This window comes from Budorcas taxicolor, chromosome 1 (genome assembly GCF_023091745.1).
Source record: "Budorcas taxicolor isolate Tak-1 chromosome 1, Takin1.1, whole genome shotgun sequence".
Lineage (NCBI taxonomy): Eukaryota > Metazoa > Chordata > Mammalia > Artiodactyla > Bovidae > Budorcas > Budorcas taxicolor.
In genome coordinates this window covers 18,893,978-18,912,972 of record NC_068910.1, presented here as the reverse complement: position 1 = coordinate 18,912,972, position 18,995 = coordinate 18,893,978, and the positions used below count along the sequence as shown (strand labels likewise).

The 18,995-nt window shown below is 45.2% G+C and overlaps 1 protein-coding gene across 7 annotated transcripts in view; it reads left to right on the top strand.

Moving 5' to 3' along the window:
• The window catches only part of FHIT (fragile histidine triad diadenosine triphosphatase), a 1,562,042-nt gene that overhangs the window by 1,480,723 nt on the left and 62,324 nt on the right, over positions 1 to 18,995 (top strand). The window lies entirely within an intron of this gene.

Genomic DNA, 18,995 nt, shown 5'->3' with positions numbered 1-18,995 from the left:
TACTTTAAGTCAACTTTTGACAACAATATGTTCTAGAGAAATGCAGATGTTCTCAAATCACATAATATTTCTCTCTGTGTCTCTCCAAAAACAAAACTATGTGATATTTATCTGATAGAGCATCTGGTATGATGAGGGGTGTAAAGTTTCTTTTTTTCTCTGTTTGAAAAAAAAAAAATTCTGCCTAAGTTTATTCAAAGCACCCAGCATATGGGGCAGTGGGATTCATGGGTTCTGAAAACGTGGACCATGTAACAGAGTTCCCTGAGGGTTCACATGATGGGGAAGCCCAGTTGAGAAGTGCTGTGGGGGTGCTGTGTGGGGCAGGCTGACAGTCCCACCGGACCTGAAGGAGGAGAAAAAGACGATTGCTGACTTTACTGGGCTTGCTCTCAAGCGCTACGTCTTCTGCCCTCTGAAGTCACGTTCCCACCAGTGAAAAATAGAGAATGGTATCATCTTTCAAATGAGGCAGTAAGGCAAGCACTTTACTCCCGAGATTTTCATACATTTGAATCAGCTCTTTCTTGTAAAGGCCTGTCCCCTGATGAGACCAAGGTCTTGCAAATCCTGCATTTCCTCAAATTATCCTCTGGCAATGCTCTGAAGGGAAGCTATATTGAATTATTGCAGAGACTGCACTTTGGGGAAGGTGGCAAGGGACAGGAGAGGTGAGGGTTTGATGAGACTGGTCTGGAAGCCAGGAGGCTCGGTCCGCACTGCCAGCAGTCACGTGACCTTGGGGAAGACTTGGCTCTCATTGTCACCTAGAATAAAACGAGGGATCTGGACAAAGGTTTCCTGCGTCTATCACACTGTGTCAGCGCCATCTTTGCCCTTCCTTTCTTGAAACTGATTCTTGATTTGCCCTTTTTTTTTTTTTCCTTTGGTTTATAATAAAGAAAGTCTGCTTCTTTGTTTGTCTTGCAACTTGCCCTACTTCATTTTTAATGATCTCCTAAAATAGAGGTCCTTACCCTGAAGTCCCCAGACAGACCCTGAAATTAGCTGCTAAAGCTTGAGTATAGGTGAATATTTAAGGGGTAAGGGGATTTTTTATGATTTTCACTTATTCACTCAGTGAATATTGAACACCTATTCTCTGCCAGATACTGAGCTCAGCATCGGAAATAAAATGGGGATCTGAGTAAAGACAGTACATGACCCCTCAGAGCCTCCATTTTATTGTATTTTTTAAAACTATTTATTTATTTTCATTTATTTAATTTTTGGCTGCACTGGGTCCTCATTGCTTTGCAAGGGCTTTCTCTAGTTTTGGTGAGCGGGGGGCTGCTCTTCGTTGTGGGTGCACCGTGTGGTGGCTTCTCTTGTTGCGAAGCACCGGCTTGAGGAACGCGGGCTTCAGTAGTTGCAGCTCATGGGCTTCGTTGCTCCACGTCCTGTGGCATCTTCCTGCATCAGGGATTGAACCCATGTCCCCTGCACTGGCAGATGGATTCTTAATCACTGTGCCAACAGGGAAGTCCCCCAAACCTCCATTTACATCAGGAAGATGCTAGAAGCAAGTAAATGGGCACTCATGGGGCAGTAGTTGAGAGGGTGGTGGGGTCAGGTGGAACAAGCAAGGTGCTTTTGGAGCTTGAGAGAGGGAGCTCCTCACTCGGCCTCCGTCAGAAGCTCAAGAGAGTTCATGACCTTAAACAGAGGATAAGAACCTCTGAACAAAAGGAAAGGGAATCTGATGTGCATGGTGCTGGTGTGGGCCACGCCTGGAGAAATGGTGGCAGGGGGAAAACACACTTGGGATGTTCAGCCATCACTAATGCACTCAGCTTTGCAAAGCCTGGTTTAAAGTTTTGAAATGATGTTGATCACTGTCATCACAATCGTTGCTCCTGTTCATAGAGCTCTTGTGGACTTATTGTCTTGCTAAGCGTTTAACATCCGCAGTCTCATGTAGTCTTTGTAAAATATCTGCAAGCAAGTACTACAGTCCTGTTTTACACATGAGACCACCAGGGCATATGGGCATTAAGTTATCTGTTTAAGGTCTTTCAGCCCCCAAATCCAGGATTGAAACCCAAATCTGGGTGAAGCTTTGCTATAGTGTAGATTTTTGGATCATGGGGAAGGGATACCTAGAATCCTCACCTTCCAAACAGGTTGGAAAGTCATGTTTTCCTGACTTCTTTTGCCAGATATGGCCAGGCTTTAGATTTAAAAACAAGAATCAAATGTCAGTACCATCTGTGTCTCCCCACAGTGGAAGGGACTCTCTCCTAGGCATCATCGAGAAGCCCTGAGTTACCAGTTCAAAGTGAGATGGTTTAACACACCTGTGTTTGGCCCTGAACCAGTACTGGTATTCAAAGAAGCAGCCAAGCTCTAAGGGATTTATTAACAATTTAACATTTCCAAAGCACGCAGGGTTGTTAATTCCATTTGCCGCAGAAATACTGTCATAATGATTAAGACTTAGTCCCTGTAGGAATGCAGAAATGCGAAATCCATCTTGTGGCTGCCCAGCTCCTACTGTCTTATTCTAAGCTCCTGTAAGATCCTCCTTGTCTGGCTCAATGCCCTTCTCCTTCTCTTCCGGTTGACCTTGACACTTGCAATCCTGAGTGTCCATGTGATCTCTTCCTTACTATATGAGCGTTTGATCCAAAATATACAAAGCCCCACTCCTAGGCAGCTCCTGTTGCTAACCTCCCCACCCCAGCCCACCAAACACCTGACTGCATGGAAATGTCCTTGCCCTGGAAGTGTGTGGTCTGTTCATTGAGCAGGCTTTCGCGAGGGCAGGGCACGTACCAGGCTCTGGTGCTACGGAAAAGAGCCAGGCCAGCTCTCAAGAAGCCATGGTCAGCAGACTACAGCCTTAGGAAATGAAGAGCTCCTTCAGCTGCATGTGACCAAAACCAACTCAAACTACTAAAAGGGCAAGAGAAAGAATGGATTAGCTCATGTAGCAGAAAAGTCTAATGGATGAGTTGACAGACATGGCTGGATCTAGGGGCACAGAATGTCACCCAGGCTTTGTGCCTCTGCATCTTTCAGGGGGGCTCTCCCCAAGGAACGGAGAAGGCAATGGCACACCCCAGTACTCTTGCCTGGAAAATCCATGGATGGAGGAGCCGGGTAGGCTGCAGTCCATGAGGTCGCTAAGAGTCGGACACGACTGAGCAACTTCACTTTCACTTTTCACTTTCATGCACTGGAGAAGGACATGGCAACCACTCCAGTGTTCTTGCCTGGAGAATCCCAGGGACGGGGAAGCCTGGTGGGCTGCCATCTATGGGGTCGCACAGAGTCGGACACGACTGATGACTTAGCAGCAGCTCCCCAAGGAAGGTGTTATAAATGCCAGCAGCTTGAGGCTTATGTGCTCAGTCAATTCCGACACTCTGCGACCTCATGGACTGTAGCCTGCCAGGCTCCTCTGTCCATGGGATGTTCCAGGCAAGAATACTGGAGTGGGTTGCCATTTCCTCCTCCAAGGGATCTTCTGGCCCAGGGATTGGCCACCTCATGCGAAGAGTTGATTCATTGGAAAAGACTCTGATGCTGGGAGGAATTGGGGGCAGGAGGAGAAGGGGTCAACCAAGGATGAGATGGCTGGATGGCATCACGGACTTGATGGATGTGAGTCTGAGTGAACTCCGGGAGTTGGTGATGGACAGGGAGGCCTGGCGTGCTGCAATTCATGGGGTCGCAAAGAGTCGGGCACGACTGAGCGACTGAACTGAACACTAACTTACAGTGCTTTTCTCAGATATGCTCAGAGAACTCTGGCCTAATGAGTCACAGGCCCATTGCTGAACCAAGAACCATTGCCAGAGGGATGGGGTGCCCTGTGAAATGAGATATGGATCCTGAGTGTACCCTGCAGCCAGGCAGAAATGAAATTGTCCCCATGTAAAGTACAAGCTTTCCCTTGTGCTCAGATGGTCAAGAATCTGCCTGCAATGCAAGAGACCTGGGTTCAGTCCCTGAATTGGGAAGATCCCCTGGAGGAGGGCATGGCAACCACTCCAGTATTCTTGCCTGGAGAATTCCATGGACAGAGGAGCCTGGCGGGCTACAGTCCCTGTGTGCGCAAAGAGTAGGACATGACTGAGCGGCTAAGCACAAGAAATAGAATAGTTCCCCAGGGGGAAAAAAAAAAGAGGATCTTGAGAAAGAAGGTGGCAGAGAGAAAGCTGGGCATGCAGAGGGTTGGGCAAAAAGCATTAAAGGAGCTCCAGAAAAGCAGTGGGAAAGAAAGCTCAGAAATGCTTCACAGAGGGGGTGGCATTTGAACAGAATCCCGAAGGGCAAATAAAAAGTCAACAATACTACAGGAAGGTGACCTGGGGTCTAGTCCTGCTGTGCTAATGATCCAATGGGAATGCCCTGGGAAAATAATACTCAGTTATTCAAAAAGAATGTACTTAGCATCTAGCAGCTGTGCACCAGGAACCGTGTCAGTGCCAGGACAGTTGGGACGAACAAGACAGGCAGTGCTGTGTCTCTCACGGATCTTAAAATCCATGGGGGGTGCGGGGGCAAAACATGGAGCCAGTAATTGCACAAATGATAGGGTGATCATTTTTCCAGAAGTGCTGAGAAGGAAAAATCACTGTGGCAGGGTTAGAGCACACCGGTGCCTTATGCTACAGTTCCCCAGCCATAAAGTGAGAAGGAACATGGCGTGTCCCCTCTCCCACAACCACCGATAACACAATAGCACACTGAGAAACAGGGCTTAATTCATTTGCTCACACTCAAGGGCATGGACTCACACAAGAGAGGCAGAAAACACCTTGAAACAGAGAGTGAAAAATAGGGAAGCATGTGTCCCTGTACTTAGATGGCTGCCTCTTTGAAAGCTACCATTTCACACGGTCCAAATGGTTCATCTGTCCTCACCCTCTGAGCGGCTCAGGTTCCGTGCTTTTTTCTGTTATTATGCCCTGCATCCTTCAACCACTGTGTTTCTGTTCAGTATAAGCACTGGCATCTGCCTTTTTCCATTTCCTCTCATCAAGCATTTGGGGTTCAGCACACATTCTTTGATAGGGAGGCAATGAAAATCTGAAGATGCTGCTTTTTAACTACTGACTCAGTTATTCAGGAATTTAAATTGATTATACTGTTTCATAATCACTGTTTCCACTGTAGAATCTGCCCTGAATTGGTACTTCCAGGGTGAGGAACTGACTTGCCCACTTACACAGTGCTGTGAATAGGGACGGGGAGCAGGGAGGAACCCATGGCTGTGGCCCACACCTCTGATGAAGCTGCGCTTCTGAGGGGGATCTTTCTGATTGAGGGGAAAGGTGAGCTGTGTGTGCGAGGCTTCTCTTCTACACTGTGGCTGCACTTCTTCCTTAAATGAAAGCCAGATGCTTATAGTTAACATTTTTAATAGGCTCATTCTCCCAGGTAGCTCATAAAATCCCAATAATAAATCAAAGAGCCCTTCTTAACAGATTTTCAAGGGGTGCTCTGATGTTGCTGATGTATTAATGAATTAGGGGCACTCAAGGCTAGATTCATCATTTTTTCTCAAGTTTGCCCTGTCTCTCCTCCATATACATGCCCCCCGCCCCAAACTCAAAAAAGAAAGATTGGAAAAGGAAGTTGGGGATAAATGTCTCAGTGTCACTACTAGCAATGTGTCTTCCAGAAGACAAAGTGAGTTACCAAGAGAAAAATTTCAAAGCGATTTAAAAGATACCATTTAAACTCTATTAGAATTTTGGGGGAATAAAAGGCAATGAGTTAAGTGAGAATAAGATGTAAACCTTCCTGCAATATTTGATTGCTAATGAACAGAAAGTATTCATCTTCACAACCTAGAAGAGAAAAACGCATAGTGCTTTTCATTAAATCAACTAAATGATTAAATGAGTTAGTCAGTAGAAACCATTTCAATTTTCTGAATGTGAAATGTGCAGCTTATAACAAATAAATTCAAAGCACCTTTCTAAGCAAGTTTTGAGCATAAAAAATGTGGGTTATAAAGATGCTCAGTATTTTCTTCTTTATAGACAGTCAATATTTTAATGTGGTGACATTAATTGTGCAGAATGAAATGCCCCTACTATCGGGGCTTAAAAAATTTTGGCATCTAGTGCGACGTCCCTAATGGATCTTCAGCACTATTACGGAATGATTGATTGTTGTTGTAGTCATTTTACCAGCTTTCAGAGCTGTTATATTTTTAATTAAATTGGCTGTGAATTTTGTAAGTGGCAAAGGTTGATAAACTAGCACTCGGCACAATATTACTATTCTTCTTAGCGTGGCTGTCATAGTTGGTACATTTATGTGCATAATCTTCTTAACATTCCATAAGTCTCTGGTCTCAGGCATTGATTGGCAAGATCACTTGCTGTTTGGAGATGGGAGGAAAAAGCATGAAAATTAACTCAGAGAGAGCATGGTTCTGGGCCATCGCTTGGTGGGTGGAGAGGAGACCTGGTCTTGTGACCCCGCTGGAAATGGGTTTGCCACCCTCTCTCCCACCCCTCGTCAGCATGAGAATGGAGGTGTGGTAGTGATCAGTGTGCAAGTTCTTCCACCAACAGGTTTTGAGAGGCTCCCTGGAGTTAGACTACAGGCTAGGTGCTTGGGGACACAAAAGTGGGTCTAGTGGGAGACCCAAGCACTGATCCATCTGAACAAAGAGGAGCCAATTCAGGAAACTGTTATCATGGAAAGGGCCAATCCGTGATGATGGAGACCTCTGGTGTTAGTCACAGGGTCAGGCAGGGCATCCTGCAGCTGAGACGTGAAGGTGGCAAAGCAGCCGGCCTCAGCAGGAGGGGAGGGGAGCGTGGTCCTGGCGGGTGGGCAACATATGCATGGGTTCCAAGGTGGCAGGGAGCCCTGTGGAGACCGGGCAGGAGTGAGGTGGCTAGGGAAGTAATTTCAGCTCTGGCTATACTGCCTGTGTGCCCAGGAAGACCTTGGGATTGATGGACATCATCGGGAGAGCTGGATGAATCCCGACCTCTCTGCCCAACCTTGCCAAGACATTCAAGCTCCGAGCCTCAGTTTCCACATTTGTCCAACGGGGCTGACCGTAGGGGCTCCATCCCTGGGTCATAAGGGTTATGTTATCGTTCATGTGAAGTGCTCTGTGTGATTCCTGGCATAAGGAAGTGCCTGATCTGTAGTAACTATCGTTACCTTGTTGTTTGGACACTAAGTCATGTCTGACTCTTTTTCAACCCCACACACTATGGCGCACTCAGCTCTTCTGTCCATGGATTTCTCCAGGAAAGAATACTGGAGGGGGGAGCCGTTTCCTTCTCCAGGGGATCTTCCTGACCCAGGGATCAAACCCCTGTCTCCTGCATTGGCAGGTGGATTCCTGACTGCTGAGCCACCAGGCAAGCTCATTATTACCTTAGCAGAATTGAACTACTCCGTTACTAAGTTCATTTTTCGTTTTTTCTAATTTCCATTTGTAGAAAAAGGAAAAGAGGTTTCCCTTTTCATGAAAAATTCAGATAGATGTCCTTGAACTATGCTGAGAAATCTTTTTCTTCTACTGCTTGTTTATATTTTGTGCATGAGAAAGTACTTAGGCTACCGGCTCTGCATGAATAAGTGACTTCTCCCTGGTTCATGTATGGGTACAGGACGACCAGCAAGTAATGTTTAAGATCCACAGATAATGAAGGTTTAAGCACAACTCAAGACAAGAGAGGGGTTGGCTTTAGTTGAACAAATGCTCATTATGAAAAGAATTCAAGCTTTGGAGACAGACAGACTTGGAGTAAATCCTGACCGGAACACAACTTACCAAGTGAAAACTTGAGCAGACCAGTTATCCCTTCTATGTATTCTCAGCACTAGAATGGAGACATTTCTACCTATCATGTAGTATGTCATGAGAGTCACCTAAAACAGGGCACAGTGCCGGACTCATAAAAGGAAGGACCCCGTAATGTTGGCTCTGGTGATTGTGCTGCTCACCCAGCTGATGAATCCCACTGAATTCACCGTCGTGTGTGTGGAGGGAGAGGAAGGGAAGATGGGGAGAGGGAGGGAAGATGGGAAGTGGGGACCAAATCCCACTGAGCTATACAGCCTCTGTTTCTAAGATGGGCACAGTGGGTGTTATTTGCATCTCTGCAAAAGTGACCTCCACCCCCTCCCACAAAGCATTTGTGTTTAGCGCTGTGAGTATTTCAACGAGCCACTCAGGCCAGCATCCGTGGGAAGAGCTTGGCATATCAAGGGACCCTCACGAGACCGATGACTACACGGGGAGGTTGTATTCGTTAGGAAAATCTGTGTGTGGAGTAAACACTGCCGTTACTTTCAGTGGCATCATCGCCATAGTTTCCGACAAGAGGCAGCGCAGAATTGCAGAGGAGGGGGAAGAACGTCTCAGTTTTCCTACGTCGAGGTTATAGATGAGCCACAGAGCTACCATTTGTATTTGCGGGCGGTCTCAATCATTCTGCATGCATGCTCACCCTGGCAACATTTCAAAGCATTATTCCACATTACCGTGGTATTTTATCACGCATCGCAAGCCTGACACGGTTCTCTCCTTGGCAGGAAAGTGCTCCAGGCTAAGTTTCAGATTTTGTCAGTAGGAAAAAAGGAATTGTTACAATTCAGAACTGGCTGGGGAAACATACCTTCAAGTGTTACAAATCTGTAAAGGTTAAAGCTCCAGGTAGAAAGCAAGATGAGAAAGGAGCAGGCTTACGTCTGGCTGGTTTCCATGTGTTCTTTGCAGCGTTCCCTGTTTGGGCACAAGACGCAACCGGGCCAAGGTACAGAGTGTTTCAGAGGCCCAGAGAGGTCGAGTTCTGCTGCTCAAAGTAGAAAGAGAAGCAAGAGCAGCACCCGTGTAATTCCCGTCAAGCCCTCTGTCTCCATTCCCCAGGAAATGGGTTAACGTCTTCACTGACACCGATTCTCTGGTTACCTCATTTTGCCTTTCTCTTGCTGTGGTCTAGACCTGGCTAAAAGAGGTCTTTGCATGTTTCTCTCCATTTCGTTCATCCAACCAAGATATAGCTTTCTGGCATCTTGCTTCTGCCATGATCGTACCAGGCACTGTAGAAACCACAATAGCGTTCACAGTCATGAATCCACAAATCGCAGGTCAGTGATGGGGATGTCCAGGGTGGTGTCCAGCACAAGGGCGGGGGACTCACTCACATTTCGATGGAGTGATGTCTACATCAAACTCCTAAGAACACGTGAGAGATTACCAGGCACAGCCCTGGCCCTCTGCTCTTGCCCGCTCTACCTTCTTAGACAGTCAGAGTAACAGGAAAGACAGAGATGTGGAAGTTGTTCCACTCAGTTGCGTCCGACTCTGTGACCCCGTGGACTGCAGCACACCAGGCCTCCCTGTTCATCATCAACTCCCGGAGTTTACTCAGACACATGTCCGTTCAGTCGGTGATGCCATCCAGCCATCTCATCCTGTCATCCCCTTCCCCTCCTGCCTTCAATCTTTCCCGTCATCAGGGTCTTTTCCAATGAGTCAGCTCTTCGCATCAGAGGGCTGAAATATTGGCGCTTCAGCATCAGTTCTTCCAATATTCAAGACTGATTTCCTTAACAATTGACTGGCCTGCTATCCTTGCTGTCCAAGGGTCTCTCAAGAGTTTTCTCCAACACCACAGTTCAAAAGCATCATTCTTCAGCACTCAGCCTTCTTTATGGTCCGACTCTCACATCCATATGTGACTACCGGAAAAACGATAGCTCTGACTGTTCACACCTTTGTCAGCAAAGTGATGTCTCTAACTTTTAAATTCACTATTTGTCATAGCTTTTCTTCCAAGGAGCAAGCATCTTTTAACTTCATGGCTGCAGTCAGCATCTGCAGTGATTTTGGAGCCCAAGAAAATAAAGTCTGTCACTGTTTCCATTGTTTCCCCATCTATGTACCATGAAGTGATGGGACTGAATGCCATGGTCTTAGTTTTCTGAATGTTGTAGTTTTGGTTTTTTTTACATCTTTATTGAGTTTGTTGCTTTCCTTTTTTTTTTTTTTTTTTTTCCTTTTTTTATGTTTTGGTTTTTTGGCCATGAGGCAGGTGGGATCTTAGCTCCATGACCAGAGATTGAACCCAAACCCTCTGCACGTGAAGGCGGAGGAGTCTTAACTACTGGACCACCAGGGAAGTCTCAGATTTAAGCCAGCTTTTTCACTCTCTGTTTTCACCTTCATCAAGAGGTTTTTAGTTCCTCTTCACTTTCTGCTATTAAGGTGGTGTCATCTGCGTATCTGAGGTTGTTGCTATTTCTCCGGGCAATCTTGATTCCAGCTTGTGCTTCATACAGCTTGGCATTTCCCATGATGTACTCTGCATATAAGTTAATAAGCAGGGTGACAATATATAGCCTTGATGTACTCCTTTCCCAATTGTGAACTACTCTGTAGGTCAAGTGGGCCTTAGGAAGCATCACTATGAACAAAGGTAGTGGAGGTGATGGAAGTCCAGTTGAGCTGTTTCAAATCCTAAAAGATGATGCTGTGAAAGTGCTGCACTCAATATGCCAGCACATTTGGAAAACTCAGCAATGGCCACAGGAATGGAAAAGGTCAGTTTTCATTCCAATCCCTAAGAAAGGCAATGCCAAAGAATGCTCAAACTATCACACAATTGCACTCATCTCACACGCTAGTAAAGTAATGCTCAAAATTCTCCAAGCCAGGCTTCAGCAATATGTGAACCATGAAATTCCAGATGTTTAAGCTGGTTTCAGAAAAGGCAGAGGAACCAGAGTTCAAATTGCCAACATCCGCGTCATCAAAAAAAATCAAGAGAGTTCCAGAAAAGCATCTATTTCTGCTTTATTGACTATGCCAAAGCCTTTGACTGTGTGGATCACAATAAACTGTGGAAAATTCTGAAAGAGATGGGAATACCAGACCACCTGACCTGCCTCTTGAGAAGTCTGTATGCAGGTCAAGAAGCAACAGTTAGAACTGGACATGGAACAACAGACTGGTTTCAAATAGGAAAAGGAGTATGTCAAGGCTGTAAATTGTCAACCTGCTTATTTAACTTCTATGCAGAGTACATCATGAGGAATGTTGGACTGGAGGAAGGACAAGCTGGAATCAAGATTGCTGGGGGAAATATCAATAACCTCAGATATGCAGATGATACCACCCTTATGGCAGAAAGTGAAGAGGAACTAAAGAGCCTCTGATGAAAGTGAAAGAGGAGAGTGAAAAAGTTGGCTTAAAGCTCAACATTCAGAAAACTAAGATATGGTATTTGGTTCCATCACTTCATGGTAAATAGATGGGGAAACAGTGGAAACAATGTCAGACTTTATTTTGGGGGGCTCCCAAATCACTGCAGATGGTGACTGCAGCCATGAAATTAAAAGACACTTACTCTTTGGCAGGAAAGTTATGACCAACCTAGACAGCATATTAAAAAGCAGAGACATTACTTTGCCAACAAAGGTCCGTCTAGTCAAGGCTATGGTTTTTCCAGTAGTCATGTATGGATGTGAGAATTGGACTATAAAGAAAGCTGAGTGCTGAAGAATTTATGCTTTTGAACTGTGGAGTTGGAGAAGATTCTTGAGAGTCTCTTGGACTGCAAGGAGATCCAACCAGTCCATCCTAAAGGAAATCAGTCCTGAGTGTTCATTGGAGGGACTGATGTTGAATCTGAAGCTCCAATACTTTGGCCACCTGACGTGAAGAGTTGACTCAATGGAAAAGACCCTGATGCTGGGAAAGATTGAAGGTGGGAGAAGAAGGGGACAACAGAGGATGAGATGGTTGGACTCAATGGACATGAGTCTCAGTAAACTCCAGGAGTTGGTAATGGACAAGGAGATCTTGTGTGCTGCAGTCCATGGGGTTGCAAAGAGTCAGACATGACTGAGCAACTGAACTGAACTATAGTTCCATGTCTAATTCTAACTGTTGCTTCCTGACCTGCATAAAGATTTCTCAGGAGGTAGGTAAGGTGGTCTGGTATTCCAATCTCTTTAAGATTTTTTTCACAATTTGTTGTATCCACACAGTCAAATGCTTTAGCATAATCAATGAATGAGAAGTAGATTTTTTTGTTGTTGTTTCTCTTGCTTTTTCTATGATCCAATGGATATTGGCGCTTTGATCTCTGGTTCCTTTGCCTTTTTAAAATCCCTCTTGGACATCTGAAGGTTCTCAGTTCATATACTGTTAAAGTCTGAATTGAAGGATTTTGAGCATTACCCAGCTAGCATGTGAAGTAAGTACAGTTGGATGATAGTTAAAACATTCCTTGGTATTGCCTTTCTTTGGGATTCTAGTCCTGTGGCCACTTCTGAGTTTTCCAACTTGGTATGTTGAGTGCAACACTTTAACAGCATCATCTTTTACGATATAAAATAGCTCAACTGGAATCCCATCAGCTCCACTAGCTTTGCGTGTAGTAATGCTTTCTAAGGTCCACTTGACTTCACATTCCAGGATGTCTGGCTCTAGGTGAGTGATCACACCTCTGTGGTTATATGGGTCATTATGACCTTTTTTGTATAGTTCTTCTGTTTATTCTTGCCACCTCTTCTTGGTATCTTCTGCTTCTGTCAGGTCCATACCATTTCTGTCCTTTATTGTGCTCATCTTTGGAAGAAATGTTCCTTTGGTATCTCTAATTTTCTTGAAGAGATTTCTCGTCTTTCCCATTCTATTGTTTTCCTCTATTTCTTTGCATTGATCACTGAGAAAGGCTTTCTTATGTCTCCTTACTATTCTTTGGAACTCTGCATTCAGGTGGATGTATCTTTCCTTTTCTCCTTTGCCTTTCACTTCTCTTATTTTCTCAGCTATTTGTAAGGCCTTGTCAGACAACTATTTTGCCTTTTTGCATTTCTTTTTCTTGGAGATGGTTTTGATGACCACTTCCTATATGATGTTACAAACCTCCTTCCATAGTTCTTCAGGCACTCTGTCTATCACATTTAATCCCTTGAATCTATTTGTCACTTTCACTGTATAATCATAAGGGATTTGATTTAGGTCATACCTGAATGGCTTAGTGGTTTCCCCACTTTCTTCAATTTAAGCCTGCATTTTGCAATAGGGAGTTCATGATCAGAGCCACAGGCAGCTCCTGGTCTTATTTTTGCTGACTGTATGGAGCTTCTCCATCTTTGGCTACAAAGAATATAATCAATCTGATTTTGGTATTGTGATGTCCATGTGTAGAGTCTTCTCTTGTGTTGTTGGAAGAGGGTGTTTGCTATGCCAATGCATTTTCTTGGCAAAACTCTGTTAGTCTTTGTCCTGCTTCATTTTGTACTCCAAGGCCAAACTTGGCCTGTTACTCCAGGTATCTCTTGACTTCCTACTTTTGCATTCCAGTCCCTCATGATGAAAAGGATACCTTTTTGTCGTGTTAGTTCTGGAAGGTCTTCATAAAACCTTTCAACTTCAGCTTCTTCAGTATTAGTGGGTGGGGCATAGACTTGGATTACTGTGATATTGAATGGTTTGCCTTGGAAATTAGCCAAGATCATTCAGTCATTTTTGGGATTGCACCCAAATACTGCATTTCAGAGTCTTTTGTTGACTATGAGGGCTACTCCATTTCTTCTAAGGGATTCCTGCCCACAGTAGTAGATATAATGGTCATCTGAATTAAATTTTCCCATTCCCATCCATTTCAGTTTACTGATTTCTAAAATGTCAATGTTCACTCTTGCCATCTCCTGTTTGACTACTTCCAATTTACCTTGATTCATGGACTGAACGTTCCAGGTTCCTATGCAATATTGTTCTTTACAGCATCAATGTGGAAGAGCCTGATGTAAATCCAGGTAACTCCTTATTTCCCCCAAATCAATCATTTAGCACAGTTTCTGCAACAGTTAGGAACTGCTTCTACTACTCTTTAGGTTTTTTCAAATCAACTTCCTTTACCTGCCTTTTCAATTGATTGAAAAAGGAAACATTCAGTCATTCTTGTAACAGGAAAGCAGTGTAACATGCCATAAGTAGAAGGTGACTACAAAAGGAAAATACAATAAACAATAAAATGGTGTTATTAAATTTCTTCTGGATCCTGTGGTTTGACCTGAAGAGTGTGCTTTTTTTTTTTCCTGGTACAAACTGGGAGTCCATCAAGCATTAGAGCCACATGGATGGCAGAGAAACACCAAACTCAATATTCTCTGAATGGTTTTTCTAGATCCCACATAAACGTACTAGAAAAGTGGGACAGGTGAACCTCTTTGCAGGGTAGGAGTAGAGATGCCTAAGTAGAGAGTGGACACGTGGAAACAGGAGGGGAAGGGTGTCCAGGATGAGGATCACAGTAGGGCCGGGTGGCCCATCAAAGAGGCAGCAGCTCTGAGTGAGCCCCGCACTCGCTCTCAGATGCCTCGGGCTCTGCTGTGGCAGCTCTCATGAGGATGGAGGCGGCCTCGGGGTGACTCTTCATTGGCGGGTCAAGTGCATCCACAGGGGCAGCTCGCTCAGCCCAGGACTCCAGCAGGTGTGTTGAAATTTCAGGAATTTCTTGGCTAGTTTGCAGGCCCTCCCAGGAAACAAGCATCTCTGTACTCAGAGGATGGTAGCAGTGATTACTTTTTCCTGGGTTAAAAAAAAAAAAGAATGCCAGGAAGATAAACACTTTGTAAATCCCTGCATGTCTCCTGCCTTCAAGCTTTGAGTCTATTTGTGAGACATTTATCTCTTTGTATACTCCCTCAAAAAAAATTATCATCCAATTAATAAACCTAATAGCCTGAGGTATGCCAATCAGGAAGAAAACGAATGCAGGAAGCTGAATCTGACACATCATGGCATTGAACTCTGCAGAAAGCTAGGGACCTTTCCTCTAAAATGAGCATCCTCCTGTCCCTGGAGATGCTTGGGGGCGGGAGGGGGCACTGTGGCAGGTACAGACACTCTGTTCTTTATTTTTCAGTTTTCTATTGAAGTATAGTTGATTTACGGGGTTCCATTAGTTTCTGGGATACAAAGCAAAGTGATTCAGTTACAAAGTTATCCATTCTTTTCATAGTATTTTCCAGTATGGTTTATTTTAGGACATTTAGTACAGTTCCCTGGGGGAAACTAGACAACGGCACTTGTCATATACAGTGGTTTGCTTGTTTTCCAGGTCGGGGCTTTGGCCTTCATTGCTTTGCGCGGGCTTTCCCTAGTTGTGGTGAGTGGGGGCTCCTCTCGTTCCGGTGCGAGGGCTTCTCACTGTGGCGGCTTCTCCTGGTGCAGAGCGCAGGCTCTAGGCTTGTGGGCTGTAGTAGCTGCCGCACATGGGCTTAGCTGCCCGAAGGTATGTGGAATCTTAGTTCCTGCACCAGGGATCAAACCCATGTCCCTTGAACTGTAAGGGGGATTCTTAACCAGCGGACCACTAGAGAAGTCCCTATGCATAATGTTTTTATATAGTAGCAATTTGTATCTGATAATCTCAAACGGGTGATTTATCCTTCCCCAACTCCCTTTGCCCTTTGGGAACCATACCTTTCTTTTCTGTGTCTGTGAGCAGACATCCTGTTGTGGCCCCTGAGTGAGCTAGACATTGGATGCAATCTGTGGATAGGAACGGATCGCCTTTCATGCAGACTGGGAGTGGGAACACCGGTGGTGCTGTCTCCATGGTGTGCACGCAGCACTTACTGGCTAACGGCGTGTGTGCTAAGTCACTTCACTAGTGTCTGACTCTTTGTGACCCCATGGACTGTAATCCACCGGGATCCTCTGTCCATGGGATTCTCCAGGCAAGAATACTGGAGTGGGTTGCCATTGCCTTCTCCATACTTGGTTACTACATAATCGCAAACATGTGAGGCAGTGGGGAACAACTCTGACTAAATTTATACACATACTGAGAAACTTTTACAGACTTCTGAAGAATCAGGCAGATTTAGCAAACAAAATAAGTCAGGATAGATGAGAAGGAAACACCTTGAGTTCCACTCTGCACTTTAAATCAGAAGAGCCTGCTTCTTGCTCCACCACCCTCCTCCACATTTTCTGAGCATGGCTGAGAAATTTTGAAAACTAGATGTTAGAGAAATGCAGGTCTAAAGTATATCCACTTGCAGCAAAGACACCCTACTTAGTTTGGGCATCAAGGTCCAAGTCCAGTGATGGGTTTAACATTCCCACAGTAACTTTGGGAGTTAATGGCAACTTCCAAAGGTATCACGTCCAGTGGGCCCATCTTCTTTCTAGGGCCAAGAGGACTTGCCTCCCTGAGAGAACCCTCCTTTGGGACCAGGTGAAGGTAAAGAAACGCCCTGGGTTCAATGTCCAGCAGATGTACCCAGGCTGACTTCAGTGATCAATGTTACACAATGAAAATACCACTCAAATTCATTAGCAGGGATAAACACATAACTTTTGCCATCCCTGAGCCTACCAGGAGTCCTTCCTTTGTGAACTCTTAGGCCAGGGATTATCTTTTCATTGAATTATAGTGAAATCTGTCTTAAGTGATCACTCAGGGACCATCCAAGCTCGATAACTTGGTAGAGGTTGAACTTTAGCAAAAGGTCAAACAGAATTCTTCTGGAAACCTTAGGGGTTGCTTAAAGGTGAAATAAAATGCCGAAATGAAAATTGACTTAATCCCTGGCTTATGAACCAAGTAACACCACTAAGCAGGCCAAGGGACACAGTCAGCTAGCAAATGCATCTCGACTTCCCTTTGCAAACTGCCTCATCCGTCTGGCAACTGCAATGGCCTTCCAGGCTTGTTGGTCATATGGCCAGCAATGCTTTCATTTTCCAAGGATGTCTGGACATTTTGAAGACCTTTGGCTGCGTGTTTGGGATCCATTTCACTAGTGATCTTACATATCATTCCAGGTCAGGCCCCATTCATGGGATGCAGCCCACTAGCGCGTTTAAGATTCTAAGGGTCTTCACCTGGGAAGAGGAAAACTGGCTTAATTGACATCGCCAAATGTACTCAGTGTAGGAAGGGTCCATATTCTAGTTTGTTATGCAAAGAATTATCTTTGAGTTCTGTTTATGCTGCTGCTGCTAAGTCGCTTTAGTCAAATCCAGTTCTTTGTGACCCTATGGACTGTAGCCCTGCAGATTCCTCTGTCCATGGGATTCTCCAGGCAAGAATACTGGAGTGGATTGCCATTTCCTCCTCCAGGGGATCTTCCTGACCCTAGGATCAAACATGTGTCTCCTGGGGCTTCTACACTGCAGGCAGTTTCCTTACTCCTGAGCCACATCTTTGAGTTCTAATTATATATACTCATAAATATATATTCTATTTAAATATGTTATATATTAGGTATCATAGAAGTCTAGCGTGTACAATATAATGGATGTATAATCTATTTTCTAACCTTCTGTGTAGCACTTAGAGCAGAATTTATGGCCATCCTGAGAAAGCTCTGGGACTCCTGGGGCTAAAGCTGAAAAGGCAGAGAGCAGAGAAGGGTGGAGCCACTATACTCTCCTTATCCCTTCCTGTAACTAGAGAAGGAATGAGACATATTGGGTCCAGTCCCAACTGGGACACATTCTGTAGCCTGGACTGGCCACTGTAACCCACAGAGCCTCTATTTCTTCATCTGTAACAAGGATGAAGCCATAATGACCGCAGCTGCCATCCTCTGAACCCTTATGTGTCAAACTCGAGCTGACTAAAGACTTAACATGCAGCCTATCTTGCTGAATTCCCACCACAGCATTTCAGTGTGGGCAGTGTGTCTTCATTTGAGGAGATAAGAGTGTCTATAAAATTACTGACTAGAAATACTGACTTTGCTGGGATGATGAGAACACTCAGTAACATGGCAGGTGAAAGCCGTGAGCACAGTGCGCCTCCTGCCCGGAAGTAGTTCCACAAAGTCGGTTTCATTCTTCTTCCCATAGAGACGGGCACTGACTCTGCATCCCTGCACGTTCATGACCATGCCTTTCAGCATCCTGGCACTCTGATGCTTTGGGAGTTTCCCTGTCGTTCGTTTGTTGCTTATGTGTTTCTGTGAGCACTGCTGAGTGCTGGGAACACAATAAGGCTCTAAGCGCGTGTGTTCTCTGCTGCCTGAGCTGAGGGTCCCAGGCCCTGCTGTACATTTGTGGAGGGACGGGAACTGGGGAGAGGGCCCAGTGGGGAGAGGCGCTTGAGGACTTCTTGGTATGGGGGCAAGGCTGACTCGGTGTGTCCAGAGCAGAGGATCTAGGCCTTTTATTGCTCTGTATTAAGATATCTTTGGCAATCTCAGTCAATATACAGAAGAAACTGCTGTTTTGAAAAAGAAAAATGCTGTTTTTATGAGGTGAAGGCATACACACTCTCTATGCCTCCCTCATATTACTGAGGACTTATTTGTGTAAATGGTGACACCCAGAGATGAATCAGCTCAATATTCTAACTGAAGTCTCCCTGGATACCAAGCAGACACCACCACAAAGGCAAGGAAGGGTGGGAGGCAAGAGACACAGTGATGAGCAAGCCAGATCAGGCATAGGCCTTTAAGAGATGACTCTAGTAGGAGAGACAGACAAAAATGAGTGAACACACAGACAGACAGCCATCATTTCAGGGAGCGAGAAGAAACAGGGCGATCAGATAAAAGCGTGCCTTCAAACAGACGTCAGAAGAGGCTTCACCAAGGAAGTAACGTCTTAACTGAAGAGTAACAGCCAAGAGGCAAATCTGGAGAACCCAGGGGCAGAGAGTTTTCCAGTAGAGTGAGTAGCAATTGCAAAAGCCCCAGGTTCAGAATGAGCCTGGCGTGTTTGGGAAATAGCATGAAGACCCATCAGCCTGGAACCCTGGTGAGTAGGCAGAGGCGATATGGTTGAGGCAGGCAGTGGCCTGAATTCTTGCAGGTCTCAAATGAGGCTGGAATCAGGGGGTGTTAGACAAGGAAACAATGTGACCTAAGGCTTACAGGGGTCACTCTGGCTGGGCTGAGAGCAGTTGAAAGCTCAAGAGAGGAGATCAATTAGGAGGTTGTCACAGTGGTTACGGTAGAGATATTGGTGCAGTGGAGGCGGAGAGAAGCAGGCTGTTCTATAGTGTGTTCTGAAACACAGAGGTAGGTTTTGT